This window comes from Ranitomeya variabilis, chromosome 3, assembly GCF_051348905.1.
Source record: "Ranitomeya variabilis isolate aRanVar5 chromosome 3, aRanVar5.hap1, whole genome shotgun sequence".
Taxonomy (NCBI): Eukaryota; Metazoa; Chordata; class Amphibia; order Anura; family Dendrobatidae; genus Ranitomeya; species Ranitomeya variabilis.
The window spans coordinates 236,755,523-236,771,640 of NC_135234.1; positions in this window are offsets into that span (position 1 = coordinate 236,755,523).

A 16,118-nucleotide genomic window follows, 5' to 3' on the forward strand; every position below is an offset into this window, starting at 1 on the left:
TAATTACAGCTGTATCCAGCATTACAGCTCAGCTCCCATAGAATGTAATACAGCACAACCCCCATAGAATGTAATACAGCCAGCCCCCATAGACTATAATACAGCACAGCCCCATAGAATGTAATGCTGCACAGCCCCCATAGAATGTAATACAGCACAGCCCCCATAGAATGTAATACAGCCAGCCCCCATAGACTATAATACAGCACAGCCCCATAGAATGTAATGCTGCACAGCCCCCATAGAATGTAATGCAGCACAGCCCCATAGAATGTAATACAACCAGCCCCCATAGAATGTAATACAGCCAGCCCCATAGAATGTAATGCAGCACAGCCCCATAGAATGTAATGCAGCACAGCCCCCATACAATATAATGCAGCACAGCCCCATAGAATGTAATGCAGCACAGCCCCCATACAATATAATGCAGCACAGCCCCATAGAATGTAATGCAGCACAGCCCCCATACAATATAATGCAGCACAGCCCCATAGAATGTAATGCAGCACAGCCCCATAGAATGTAATGCAGCACAGCCCCCATACAATATAATGCAGCACAGGTCCATAGAATGGAATGCAGCACAGCCCCATAGAATATAATGCAGCACAGGCCCATAGAATATAATGCAGCACAGGCTCATAGAATATAATGCAGCACAGGCCCATAGAATGGAATGCAGCACATCCCCATAGAATATAATGCAGCACAGCCCCATAGAATATAATGCAGCACAGCCCCATAGAATATAATGCAGCACAGGCCCATAGAATGAAATGCAGCACAGCCCCATAGAATATAATGCAGCACAGGCCCATAGAATGGAATGCAGCACAGCCCCATAGAATATAATGCAGCACAGGCCCATAGAATATAATGCAGCACAGGCCCATAGAATATAATGCAGCACAGGCCCATAGAATGGAATGCAGCACAGCCCCATAGAATATAATGCAGCACAGGCCCATAGAATATAATGCAGCACAGGCCCATAGAATATAATGCAGCACAGGCCCATAGAATGGAATGCAGCACAGGCCCATAGAATGGAATGCAGCACAGGCCCATAGAATATAATGCAGCACAGGCCCATAGAATACAATGCAGCACAGGCCCATAGAATATAATGCAGCACAGGCCCATAGAATGGAATGCAGCACAGCCCCATAGAATATAATGCAGCACAGCCCCATAGAATATAATGCAGCACAGCCCCATAGAATATAATGCAGCACAGGCCCATAGAATATAATGCAGCACAGGACCATAGAATGGAATGCAGCACAGGCCCATAGAATATAATGCAGAACAGGCCAATAGAATATAATGCAGCACAGCCCCAAAGAATATAATGCAGCACAGGCCCATAGAATATAATGCAGCACAGGCTCATAGAATGGAATGCAGCACAGCCCCATAGAATATAATGCAGCACAGGCCCATAGAATATAATGCAGCACAGGCCCATAGAATATAATGCAGCACAGGCCCATAGAATGGAATGCAGCACAGGCCCATAGAATGGAATGCAGCACAGGCCCATAGAATGGAATGCAGCACAGGCCCATAGAATACAATGCAGCACAGGCCCATAGAATATAATGCAGCACAGGCCCATAGAATGGAATGCAGCACAGCCCCATAGAATATAATGCAGCACAGGCCCATAGAATATAATGCAGCAGAGGCCCATAGAATGGAATGCAGCACAGGCCCATAGAATGGAATGCAGCCAGCCCCATAGAATATAATGCAGCAGAGGCCCATAGAATGGAATGCAGCCAGCCCCATAGAATGGAATGCAGCACAGGCCCATAGAATACAATGCAGCACAGGCCCATAGAATACAATGCAGCACAGGCCCATAGAATATAATGCAGCACAGGCCCATAGAATGGAATGCAGCACAGCCCCATAGAATATAATGCAGCACAGCCCCATAGAATATAATGCAGCACAGCCCCATAGAATATAATGCAGCACAGGCCCATAGAATATAATGCAGCACAGGCCCATAGAATGGAATGCAGCACAGGCCCATAGAATATAATGCAGCACAGGCCCATAGAATATAATGCAGCACAGCCCCATAGAATATAATGCAGCACAGGCCCATAGAATATTATGCAGCACAGGCCCATAGAATGGAATGCAGCACAGCCCCATAGAATATAATGCAGCACAGGCCCATAGAATATAATGCAGCACAGGCCCATAGAATATAATGCAGCACAGGCCCATAGAATGGAATGCAGCACAGGCCCATAGAATGGAATGCAGCACAGGCCCATAGAATGGAATGCAGCACAGGCCCATAGAATACAATGCAGCACAGGCCCATAGAATATAATGCAGCACAGGCCCATAGAATGGAATGCAGCACAGCCCCATAGAATATAAAGCAGCACAGGCCCATAGAATATAATGCAGCACAGGCCCATAGAATATAATGCAGCAGAGGCCCATAGAATGGAATGCAGCACAGGCCCATAGAATGGAATGCAGCCAGCCCCATAGAATATAATGCAGCAGAGGCCCGTAGAATGGAATGCAGCCAGCCCCATAGAATATAATGCAGCAGAGGCCCATAGAATGGAATGCAGCCAGCCCCATGGAATATAATGCAGCAGAGGCCCGTAGAATGGAATGCAGCCAGCCCCATAGAATATAATGCAGCAGAGGCCCATAGAATGGAATGCAGCACAGCCCCCCCCCCATAGCTCCACAATCCAGTCATCACTCATTGATAAAAAAAAAATAAAAAAAACACTCTACTCACCTTTCCTCCTGCCCCGAACTGCTCTGGCTCTGGTCTCAGCAGTCGCAGTCTGCCCGGTCACACAGCAGGTGCGCGATGATATGACGTCATCGCGCACCCGCAGTGTCAGCGGCAGGCAGAGCGGGGAATGATGGGAGAGGAAGCGTCAGCAGACGCTCTCTCTCCTCCATCATTGCATTCAACTGTACCGGCGTCTATGACGCCGGTATAGTTGAATGCGGGTCCGGGAGTGCGCCGACAGCGGGGAGAGTGTGCCGACAGCAGCACACTCGAGCGGCCCACTACTGCCACCGGCCCTTCTGGCATTTGCCAGAACTGCCCGATGGCCAGTCCGGCCCTGAGTGTAATCCAGTGGGCCTGATTTTTCCCTGCATTCTCCCACACATAAAGAGGGAGATTTCTATTGCCAGTGTGTGCATCTGCATCAGTCCTGTTAGTGGCATATCTGCCAGCCTCTTTCTGCCAATCAAACTGTGTAGTGTAATCCAGTGGGCCTGATTTTTCCCTGCATTCTCCCACACATAAAGAGGGAGATTTCTATTGCCAGTGTGTGCATCTGCGTGTGTTAGTCCTGTTAGTGGCATATCTGCCAGCCTCTTTCTGCCAATCAAACTGTGTAGTGTAATACAGTGGGCCTGATTTTTTCCTGCATTCTCCCACACATAAAGAGGAGATTTCTATTGCCAGTGTGTGCATCTGCGTGTGTTAGTCCTGTTGGTGGCATATCTGCCAGCCTCTTTCTGCCAATCAAACTGTGTAGTGTAATCCAGTGGGCCTGATTTTTCCCTGCATTCTCCCACACATAAAGAGGGAGATTTCTATTCCCAGTGTGTGCATCTGCGTCACTCCTGTTAGTGGCATATCTGCCAGCCTCTTTCTGCCAATCAAACTGTGTAGTGTAATCCAGTGGGCCTGATTTTTTCCTGCATTCTCCCACACATAAAAAAGGGAGATTTAAATTCACAAGTTTACGTACACCTTCTACCTGGTTGTACAGGACCACATAACGGTTGTTAGTTTGGTTTCATTTTTCCAAGAATGAGGAAGTCTGGTGGAAGAGGTCGTGGCCGTGGGCGGTCATTGCCAGCTGGTAATGATGGTAGTGGTGGTGGTCGTGGAGCATCAGGTGGTCATGGGAAAAGCAATATAGACCCTAAGTCTCGAGTTGTTGAGCCCGCGTCATCGTCTGGCTACACAAGGCCTCGAACGCTCCCTTTTCTTGGAGTAGGAAAACCGCTTTTAAAGCCGGAGCAGCAGGAACTCTGACTCTGCCTCTAGCTCTTTCGCCTCCTCCTCGGAAAGTGCAAAATGTAAAAGCAGCGCGTCGTCAGTGGATGTTCCCAGTCGGGGACAAGTCGCTTCCTTGTGTTCTTCACCCAGAGCAACAGAGAAGGATGCGTCAGGCGACACAACAGGTTACTCCATGGAGCTCTTTACACATACCGTTCCTGGGTTAGAAAGGGAAATTGTTAACAGGCCATGCCCATTACAAGATGAATAGGACATGGAGTGCACAGATGCACAGCCACAGCCAGATTATTATGCTGTTCCTTTGACTCAGATCAGAACATTGCCCTCGCAGTGTACTGATCCAGAATCTGACCCTGATGACACTATTAAGCCCCGTCACGAACGCTATAGCACCGGCTTACACGGTGACCCAGAGGAAGGTGCCCAGGACATAGAAGAGGAGGTCATAGATGACACAGTTGTTGATCCCGATTGGCAGCCATTGGGGGAACAGGGTGCAGGCGGCAGTAGCTCTGAAGCGGAGGAGGAGGAGCCGCAGCAGGCATCAACATCGCAACAGGTTCCATCTGGCAGGCCCGTATCTGGTCAAAAACGTGTGGCAAAAACAAAACCAGTTGTAGGACAGCGTGGCCATCTGGTTAAAGTAGCTCAGTGTGCAATGCCTGAAAAGGTATCCGATAGTAGGAAGAGTGCAGTCTGGCATTTTTTTAACCAAGATCCAAATGATCAGTGCAAAGTCATCTGTAAGAAATGCTCAAGGACCTTCAGCAGAGGTCAGAATGTTAAAAATCTTAATACAAGTTGCATGCGTAGACATTTAACCACCATGCACTTGCAAGCCTGGACTAACTACCAAACATCGCTTAACGTTGTAGCACCCTCTCACAATGAAGCTAGTCAGCAACGCTACATCCCTTCCCTCACTGAAAGCCCACCGTTTACCACACCACCTGCAGTAAATGTGGCGGTTTCGTCGCAAGGCCAAAACAGTCAGGGAATCACCAGGTTCGTGGTAGGAAACACTGTATGTAGGGCAACAGCAAGAATACCATCACCAACCCTCTCTCAGTCTGCCATGTCCACCGGCACCCCCGCTAGTTCCACTCTATGCAGCTCTCCTGTCCAGCTCACCCTACATGAGACTCTCGTTAGGAAAAGGAAGTACTCATCCTCGCATCCGCGTACACAGGGTTTGGACGCCCACATTGCTAGACTAATCTCGTTAGAGATGATGCCCTACCGGTTAGTTGAAACCGAAGCTTTACCACGCTACGCTGTACCATGCTACGAGCTACCCAGTCGACACTTCTTTTCGAGAAAAGCCATCCCAGCCCTCCACCAGCATGTAAAAGACCGCATTGTCCATGCGCTCAGGCAATCTGTGAGTAGAAAGGTGCACCTGACAACAGATGCATGGACCAGTAGGCATGGCCAGGGGCGTTACGTCTCCATCACGGCACACTGGGTTAATGTGGTGGATGCAGGGTCCACAGGGGACAGCAATATTGGGACAGTTCTTCCTAGCCCACGGTCTAGGAAACAGTTGGCTGTAGGCGTTCGTCCCCCCTCCTCCTTCTCATCCTCCAGCAGAAGCGAGAGCTCGTCCACAGACCGCAGTCGCACGACCACTCCATCTGCAGCTGGCACTGTTGCACACGAGGTGTCCCATTATGGAACAGCTAGTGGCAAGCGTCAGCAGGCTGTATTGGCAATGAAGTGTTTGGGCGACAACAGACACACCGCGGAAGTTCAGTCCGAGTTCTTGCAGCAAGAAACTCAGTCATGGCTGGGCACTGTACATCTTGAGGCAGGCAAGGTAGTGAGTGATAACGGAAGGAATTTTATGGCTGCCATAGCCCTTTCACAACTGAAACACATTCCTTGCCTGGCTCACACCTTAAACCTGGTGGTGCAGTGCTTTCTGAAAAGTTATCCGGGGTTACACGACCTGCTCCTGAAAGTGCGCAGACTTTGCTCGCACATCCGCCGTACACTCCAGCCATATGCAGAACCATCAGCGGTCTTTGAAACTTCCCCAGCATCGCCTAATCATTGACGTTGCAACAAGGTGGAACTCCACACTGCACATGCTTCAGAGACTGTGCGAACAGAGGCGTGCTGTTATGTATTTGTGGGAGGATAAACATACACGGGTAGGCAGTTGGATGGCAGACATGGAGTTGTCAGGTGTGCAGTGGTCGAAGCTACAAGACCTGTCCTTCAGTGTTTTGAGGAATGCACACGGCTGGTTAGTGCAGACAACGCCATAATAAGCATGAGCATCCCCCTAATGCGCCTGCTGATGCAAAGTTTGACGCACATAAAGGAGCAGGCGTCTGCGGCCAAGGACGAGGGAAGCCTAGATGACAGTCAGCCATTGTCAGCTCAGGGAAGTCTACAGGATGAGGTGGGGGGCGAAGAGGAGAAGGACGAGGAGGATGATGGGGATGAGTATTTTTTAGATGAGGAAGCTTCTCAGGGGGCAATAGAAACTGCTGTCGTTGCAAGGCTGGGTTCAGGTTTTTTGAGGGAGACAAGTGACGTTGATTTGCCCGAAAGTGCTCCTCAACCCAGCACATGCACTGATTTGACAACTGGAACATTGGCCCACATGGCGGATTATGCCTTGCGTATCCTCAAAAGGGACCCACGCATTATAAAAATGATGACCGATGACGATTACTGGTTGGCCTGCCTCCTTGATCCTCACTATAAAGGCAAATTGCAAAATATCATGCCACATGAGAACCTCGAACAAATATTGGCAACCAAACAAGCTATTCTTGTAGACCGTTTGATTCAGGCATTCCCAGCACACAGCGCCGGTGATGGTTCTCACACGAGCTGCAGGGGGCAACAGGGCAGAGGTGTTAGAGGTGCACAAATCGGAAGTGGTGTTGGACAGAGGGGTTTTCTGACCAGGTTGTGGAGTGATTTTGCAATGACCGCAGACACGACAGGTACTGCAGCCTCAATTCAAAGTGACAGGAGACAACATTTGTCCAGTATGGTTACTAACTATTTTTCCTCCATTATCGATGTTCTCCCTCAACCGTCATTCCCCTTTGATTACTGGGCATCCAAAATAGACACCTGGCCTGAATTGGCCGAATATGCATTGCAGGAGCTTGCTTGCCCAGCAGCTAGTGTGCTATCAGAAAGAGTATTCAGTGCTGCTGGTTCAATACTGACCGAAAAAAGAACTCGTCTGGCGACCCAAAATGTTGATGATCTAACCTTCATTAAAATGAACCACTCATGGATTTCTAATTATTTTGCCCCACCTTTCCCGGCTGACACCTAGCTTTCCTGAAAAAGGTCTTGCTTTGGGACTGGTGTTACTGACTGTTCCAATCTCTTAATTTGCAGCTGCTGTACAGCATACGACATGTTTACACCTCCCTAAATGGCCTAACTCCCCCCACGGGGCCGTGGTCTCGCCACTTGGCGCAAGCACCCATCAGAGTGCCGTTTGTCTGAAGAGGTGGGTGTGCCCACTTTTGGTCAATGGCACTGTCACTGGGTCCCTCATAGTACAATGAAGTGTCTCTGGCGGTGGTGGCACGCACCCAACATCAGACACACCATTGTAACATAAGGGGCCCTGGGCCTGTACCGCCGGCCACGAGAGAGTGCCCCCCCCCAGGTCAAACAGTGCTCTACCACTTGCAAAATTATCTCTCGCTGCTCCACCACTGTTTAGTCTAAGCGCTGAAATCTTTCAATGCCTGGCACTGACAATAACCATTTTTTTGACATGTATGATGCTATTTAAAATAGGCAGGGGCCCTGTCCTACTTTTACACCAGTAAATACTTTGCTCCAAATTACAATGTCTGAAAGTCAGCATAGGAGCCCACCCCTTGACCTAAGTATCGCACCTTTTTTTTTGCGAGACATTAACATCTATTTAGTTTTTTGGAGTACTTACTGTCTGAGGTCCCTCCTTCCAATTGTCCTCCGCCGAGCACACCAATGCTGCCTGTGTACCCCTGCCACATAATGGAAGCTGCATACAGCCTATTTTGTTTTTTTAGGCCTACTAAGTCTGTCTGCGGTCCCTCCTTCCAATTGTCCTCCACTGAGCACACCAATGCTGCCTGTGTACCCCTGCCACATAATGGAAGCTGCATACAGCCTATTTTGTTTTTTTAGGCCTACTAAGTCTGTCTGCGGTCCCTCCTTCCAATTGTCCTCCACTGAGCACACCAATGCTGCCTGTGTACCCCTGCCACATAATGGAAGCTGCATACAGCCTATTTTGTTTTTTTAGGCCTACTAAGTCTGTCCGCGGTCCCTCCTTCCAATTGTCCTCCACTGAGCACACCAATGCTGCCTGTGTACACCTGCCACATAATGGAAGCTGCATAGAGCCTATTTTGTTATTTTAGGCCTACTAAGTCTGTCTGCGGTCCCTCCTTCCAATTGTCCTCCACTGAGCACACCAATGCTGCCTGTGTACCCCTGCCACATAATGGAAGCTGCATACAGCCTATTTTGTTATTTTAGGCCTACTACCTCTGTCTGCGGTCCCTCCTTCCAACTGTCCTCCACTGAGCACACCAATGCTGCCAGTGTACCCCTGCCACATAATGGAAGCTGCATACAGCCTATTTTGTTTTTTTTAGGCCTACTAAGTCTGTCTGCGGTCCCTCCTTCCAATTCTCCTCCACTGAGCACACCAATGCTGCCTGTGTACCCCTGCCACATAATGGAAGCTGCATACACCCTATTTTGTTTTTTTAGGCCTACTAAGTCTGTCTGCGGTCCCTCCTTCCAATTGTCCTCCACTGAGCACACCAATGCTGCCTGTCTACCCCTGCCACATAATGGAAGCTGCATAGAGCCTATTTTGTTATTTTAGGCCTACTAAGTCTGTCTATGGTTCCTCCTTCCAATTGTCCTCCGCCGAGCACAGCAATGCTGCCTGTGTACCCCTGCCACATAATGGAAGCTGCATAGAGCCTATTTTTTTTTAGGCCTACTAAGTCTGTCTGCGGTCCCTCCTTCCAATTGTCCTCCGCTGAGCACACCAATGCTGCCTGTGTACCCCTGTAGCCTAATTTAAACAGCATCGAGCCTGCTTTATTATTTTAGGCCTAGGAAGTCTGTCTGCGGTCCCTCCTTGAAATCGTCCTCCGCTGACCACAACAATGCTGCCTGTGTACCCCTGTAGCCTACTTTAAACTGCATAGAGCCTACTTTCCATTGTAGGCCTACTATGTGTGTCTGTCTCGGCCAGTCCTCTCCTTGCTGTTCTCCTCCACTGAACAAAGCTATGCCGCCTGTGTACTCCTGTTACCAATAGTGAACTGCATTTATCCTACTTACTTATTTGTGCCTAGTAACTGTGTAAGCCTGTCATAACAGTTGTCCTCCACCACAGAACCCAGCTATGCCACATGTGTACTCCTTTTACCAATTTTGAACTTAATATAGCCTTCATTTTTATTTTAGGCCTACTTCGTGTGTCAGAGCCACTAATTACACATGCCCTCCTCCGCTGAACCACGCTATGCTGCAAGTGTACTCCACTTACCAATTTTGAACAGCATTTTGCCTAATTACTTATTTAGGCCTACTTATTGTGTCTGTCTCCCATTACAGTTGTCCTTCACTGTTCAAAGCTGAGCTTCAATCTTCAGGCTCTCATTAAGTAGTTGTTGTTAATATGTGTGGTTGGGGCCTACTAACGGTGTCTGCCGCTCCCTGGTGTTGTTCTCCACTGTACAAAGCTGAGCTTCAATCTTCAGGCTCTCATTAAGTAGTTGTTGTTAATATGTGTGGTTGGGGCCTACTAACGGTGTCTGCCGCTCCCTGGTGTTGTCCTCCACTGTACAAAGCTGAGCTTCAATCTTCAGGCTCTCATTAAGTAGTTGTTGTTAAGATAACAGTGCAGTTGGTCTACTATTTTGTTTGGGGCCTACTAACGGTGTCTGCCGCTCCAAGGTGTTCTCCAGGTTTACTTGCCTGAGCTTCAATCTTCAGGCTCTCATTAAGTAGTTGTTGTTAATATGTGTGGTTGGGGCCTACTAACGGTGTCTGCCGCTCCCTTGTGTTGTCCTTCACTGTACAAAGCTGAGCTTCAATCTTCAGGCTCTCATTAAGTTGTTGTTTTTAAGGTAACAGTGCAGTTGGCCTACTATTTTGTTTGGGGCCTACTAACGGTGTCTGCCGCTCCAAGGTGTTCTCCAGGTTTACTTGCCTGAGCTTCAATCTTCAGGCTCTCATTAAGTAGTTGTTAATATGTGTGGTTGGGGCCTACTAACGGTGTCTGCCGCTCCCTGGTGTTGTCCTCCACTGTACAAAGCTGAGCTTCAATCTTCAGGCTCTCATTAAGTAGTTGTTGTTAATATAACACTGCAATTGGCCTACCAGTGTGGTTGGGGCCTACTAACGGTGTCTGGCCCTCAAAGGTGTTCTCCAGGTTTACTTGCCTGAGCTTCAATCTTCAGGCTCTCATTAAGTAGTTGTTGTTAATATAACACTGCTGTTGGCCTACTAGTATGGTTGGGGCCTACTAACGGTGTCTGCCGCTGCTTTCTGTTCTCCACTGTACAGAGCTGAGCTTCAATCTTCAGGCTCTCATTAAGTTGTTGTTTATATAACACTGCAGTTGGCCTACTATTTTGGTTGGGCCTAGTAAAGGTGTCTGCCGCACCTTGGTGTTGTCCTGTGTTATTTTCCAGAGCTTCAATCTTCAGGCTTTCGGGCTAGATTTGTAATATTAAACTGCATTGGGCCTACTAGTGTGGTTGGGCCCTTAAACCGGTGTCTGCCGCTCCTGGGTTTTCTCCTGTTTTGTTTTCCCGAGCTTCCATCTTCAGGCTTTCGGCCTTTATTTATAATATTAAACTGCATTGGGCCTACTACTGTGGTTGGGCCCTTAAAACGGTGTCTGTCGCTCCTGGGTTTTCTACTCCACTGAACAAAGCAATGCCGCCTGGTTAGTCCTGTTACCAATTTTGAACTGCATTTAGCCCACTTTATTATTTGGGCCTATATCTGTGTTTCATACTCATCCTGCCCATTGCTCAGCCAGTGCTAGATGAGTCTTGTGGTACATTGACCCAGACCACTACATTCCCCTTGCACGCTACACAGCCACAATCTGACCCTGCTGAAAGTCAGGTTCCCCTTCCCGCATACTGTACCACCTTACACAGGGACAAAGAGGAAGGTGCAGATGAAAGTGCAGGTTCCTTCATCAGGTGGGGGGGCATACTCATTGGCGACGTCACAGGCACAGGGCCCCTCAGAGTACGCAGAAGTGTCGCTGCCGGTGGGAGGCGCCCTGCCGTGCAAACACACCGCCGTACTTTGAGGGGCCCTGTGCCAGTGCCAATGCCAACGAGTGGGCCCCCCCTGCTTGCTCAGGATCACAGCACTTGCAAAGTTGAAATACTTACCTCTCACTGCTCCACCGCCATGACGCAGTCCACGTTTCATGGCCCCACTAAAAACTTTAACCAGCCCTACCCCCCACAACTTTAGCCACATGACCCCCAATTTCCAATGCACAACTATTATTATAAAGTTAATTAAGATTGACAAGCTACAGAAACAAGAATGGATGTTTTTGCCATTAAAATGGGCACTGTAGGTGTTTTCCTGGCCCCCACTCACTGCCGACTATTCTTCCCCATTGACTTGCATTGTGTTTCGTGTTTCGGTCGATCCCCGACTTTTCGCGATAATCGGCCGATTGCACTCGACTCGACTTTTGAGATAGTCGGGTTTCACAAAACCCGACTCAACCCCCAAAAAGTTAAAGTCGCTCAACCCTAGTTGTGACTGGTTTGTTCTAAGACAAACTGGTTAATAAAAATATAAAAAAAATTTCTGCTAAAAAGATTCATCTCTTCGACATACTCAGACTACATACTGCTTCAACCCCTTTACCCCCAAGTGTGGTTTGCATGATAATGACCGGGCCAAATTTTACAATTCTGACCACTGTTCCTTTATGAGGTTATAACTCTGGAAGGCTTCAAGGGATCCCGGTGATTCTGACAATGTTTTCTCGTGACATATTGTACTTCATGGCAGTGGTAAAATTTCTTTGATATTACCTGCGTTTATTTGTGAAAAAAATGGAAATTTGGCAAAAATTTTGAAAATTTCGCAATTTTCCAACTTTGAATTTTTATGCAATTAAATCACAGAGATATGTCACACAAAATACTTAATAAGTAATATTTCCCACATGTCTACTTTACATCAGGACAATTTTGGAACCAAAATTTTTTTTTGTTAGGGAGTTATAAGGGTTAAAAGTTGACCAGCAATTTCTCATTTTTACAACTCTATTTTTTTTGGGGGGCTACATCTCATTTGAAGTCATTTTTAGGGGTCTATATGATAGAAAATAACCAAATGTGACACCATTCTAAAAACTGCACCCCTCACGGTGCTCAAAACCACATTCAAGAAGTTTATTAACCCTTCAGGTGTTTCACAGGAATTTTTGGAATGTTTAAATAAAAATGAACATTTAACTTTTTTTCACACAAAATTTACTTCAGCTCCAAGTTGTTTTATTTTACCAAGGGTAACAGGAGAAAATGGACAACAAAAGTTGTTGTACAATTTGTCCTGAGTACGCTGATACCCCATATGTGGGGGTAAACCACTGTTTGAGCACATGGCAGAGCTCGGAAGCGAAGGAGCGGCATTTGACTTTTCAATGCAAAATTGACTGGAATTGAGATGGGACGCTATGTTGCGTTTGGAGAGCCCCTGATGTGCCTAAACATTGAAACCCCCCACAAGTGACACCATTTTGGAAAGTAGACCCCCTAAGAAACTTATCTAGATGTGTGGTGAGCACTTTGACCCATTAAGTGATTCACAGAAGTTTATAATGCAGAGCCGTAAAAATAAAAAATCATATTTTTTTACAAAAATGATCTTTTCGCCTCCAATTTTCTATTTTCCCAAGGGTAAGAGAAGAAATTGGACCCCAAAAGTTGTTGCACAATTTGTCCTGAGTATGCTGATACCCCATATGTGGGGGTAAACCACTGTTTGGGTGCATTGCAGAGCTCAGAAGGGAAGGAGCGCCATTTGACTTTTCAATGCAAAATTTACTGGAATTGAGATGGGACGCCATGTTGCGTTTGGAGAGCCACTGATGTGCCTAAACATTGAAACCCCCCACAAGTGACACCATTTTGGAAAGTAGACCCCCTAAGGAACTCATCTAGATGTGTTGTGAGAGCTTTGAACCCCCAAGTGTTTCACTACAGTTTATAGCGCAGAGCCGTGAAAATATTTTTTTCCCCACAAAATTTATTTTTTAGCTCCCAGTTTTGTATTTTCCCAAGGGTAACATGAGAAATTGGACCCCAAAAGTTGTTGTCCAATTTGTCCTGAGTACGCTGATACCCCATATGTTGGAGGAACCACCGTTTGGGTGCATGGGAGAGCTCGGAAAGGAAGGAGCGCCATTTGCAGAGCCCCTAATGTACCTAAACAGTATAAACCCCCCACAAGTGACCCCATATTGGAAACTAAACCCCCCAAGTAACTTATGTAGATGTGTTGTGAGAACTTTGAACCCCCAAGTGTTTCACTACAGTTTATAACGCAGAGCCGTGAAAATAAAAAATCCTTTTTTTTCCACAAAATATATTTTTTAGCCCCCAGTTTTGTATTTTCCCAAGGGTAACAGGAGAAATTGGACCCCAAAAGTTGTTGTCCAATGTGTCCTGAGTACACTGATACCCCATATGTTGGGGTAAACCCCTGTTTGGGCGCACGGGAGAGCTCGGAAGGGAAGGAGCACTGTTTTACTTTTTCAACGCAGAATTGGCTGGAATTGAGATTGGTCACCATGTCGTGTTTGGAGAGCCCCTGATGTGCCTAAACAGTGGAAACCCCCCAATTATAACTGAAACCCTAATCCAAACACACCCCTAACCCTAATCTCAACGGTAACCCTAACCACACCCCTAACCCTGACACACCCCTAACCCTAATCCCAACCGTAAATGTAATCCAAACCCTAACCCTAACTTTAGCCCCAACCCTAACCCTAACTTTAGCCCCAACCCTAACTGTAGCCCAAACCCTAGCCCCAACCCTAACCCTAGCCCTAACCCTAAAGGGAAAATGGAAATAAATACATTTTTTTTATTTTTTAATTTTTCCCTAACTAAGGGGGTGATGAAGGGGGGTTTGATTTACTTTCATAGCAGGTTTTTAGCTGATTTTTATGATTGGCAGCCGTCACACACTAAAAGACGCTTTTTATCGCAAAAAATATTTTTTGCGTTACCACATTTTGAGAGCTATAATTTTTCCATATTTTGGTCCACAGAGTCATGTGAGGTCTTGTTTTTTGCGTGATGAGTTGAAATTTTTTTGGGTAACATTTTCGGGCACGTGACTTTTTTGATCGCTTTTTATTTCGATTTTTGTGAGGCAGAATAACCAAAAACCAGCTAGTCATGAATTTATCTTGGGGGGGGGCCTTTATACCGTTCCGCATTTGGTAAAATGGATAAAGCAGTTTTATTCTTCGGGTCAGTACGATTACAGCGATTCCTCATTTATATCATTTTTTTATGTTTTGGCGCTTTTATACGATAAAAACTATTTTACAGAAAAAATAATTATTTTGCATCGCTTTATTCTGAGGACTATAACTTTTTTATTTTTTCGCTGATGATGCTGTATGGCAGCTCGATTTTTGTGGGACAAGATGATGTTTTCAGCGGTACCATGGTTATTTATATCCATCTTTTTGATCGCGTGTTATTCCACTTTTTGTTCGGCGGTATGATAATAAAGCGTTGTTTTTTGCCTTTTTTTTTTTTTTTTTTTTACGGTGTTCACCGAAGGGGTTAACTAGTGGGACAGTTTTATATGTCGGGTCGTTACGGACGTGACAATACTAAATATGTGTACTTTTATTGTTTTTTTTTTTACTTAGATAAAGGAATGTATTTATTGGAACAATATTTTTTTATTATTTATTTAGGTTTTTTTTTTTTTCACACATGTAATTTTTTTTTTTTTACTTTTTTACTTTGCCCCAGGGGGGACATCACAGTAAAGTGACAGATCGCTGATCTGACACTTTGCTGTGCACTGCTCTGAGCAGGCGCTGGTAAGCCACCTCTCTGCAGGACCCGGATGTAGCCCCGCCGCCATTTTGGATCCGGGCCTGCAGGGAGGAGGAGGTAAGAGACCCTCGCAGCAACGCGATCACATTGCGTTGCTCTGAGGGTCTCAGGGAAGCACGCAGGGAACCCCTCCCTGCGCGATGCTTCCCTATACCGCCGCAACACTGCGATCATGTTTGATCGCAGTGTGCCGGGGGTTAATGTTCTGGGGGCGGTCCGTGACCGCTCCTGGCACATAGTGCCGGATGTCAGCTGCGATAGTCAGCTGACACCCGGCCGTGATCGGCCGTGCTCCCCCCGTGAGCGCGGCTGATCGCTCTGGACATACTATTCCGTCCTTGGGAAGTAGGGCCCACCCCACATGGACGGAATAGTACGTTCAATGGTAGAAAGGGGTTAAAGACCCTTTACTACAAGTTTACGTGGCCATCTCAAAACATTTCACTCTAGCTAATTTATTGAACATAAATATGTAAAACTGTGTGATTAAACTGTATTTAAGACATCATATACTCTTTATTTTATTCTTTATTATATTAATTTTCTAGTTTGATGTAAAGATTACATGGTCCATGCTCACTGACTAATTAGAACAATGAAACACTCTACCACATCTCAAGCCTTTATGAAAGGGGAAGGTTGCAGTAAATTAGTAAGATATATATGGCCAGTGTTAAGAGTGTTTTGTTTAACTCATGCAAGAGAAAAGACTACATTTGTAAATTTATTTTGGGGGGTTGGTAATGGCTAAGATTTGTAGTTTAAAGGATTTGTCAAAACTTGACTTTATTAGTAAGTAATAGCTGTAGGTTTATGAAACTAGAAATCATCTGTGTATAAAATAGTAATTTTAATGGTGGAAACCAGGTCATGCAAGAGGTAAGGACGCCCACGTCCACCTTCAAAGCATGTGGAATTGTGCATTATGATGAGATATTGGACTGCAAGAGGCCCGT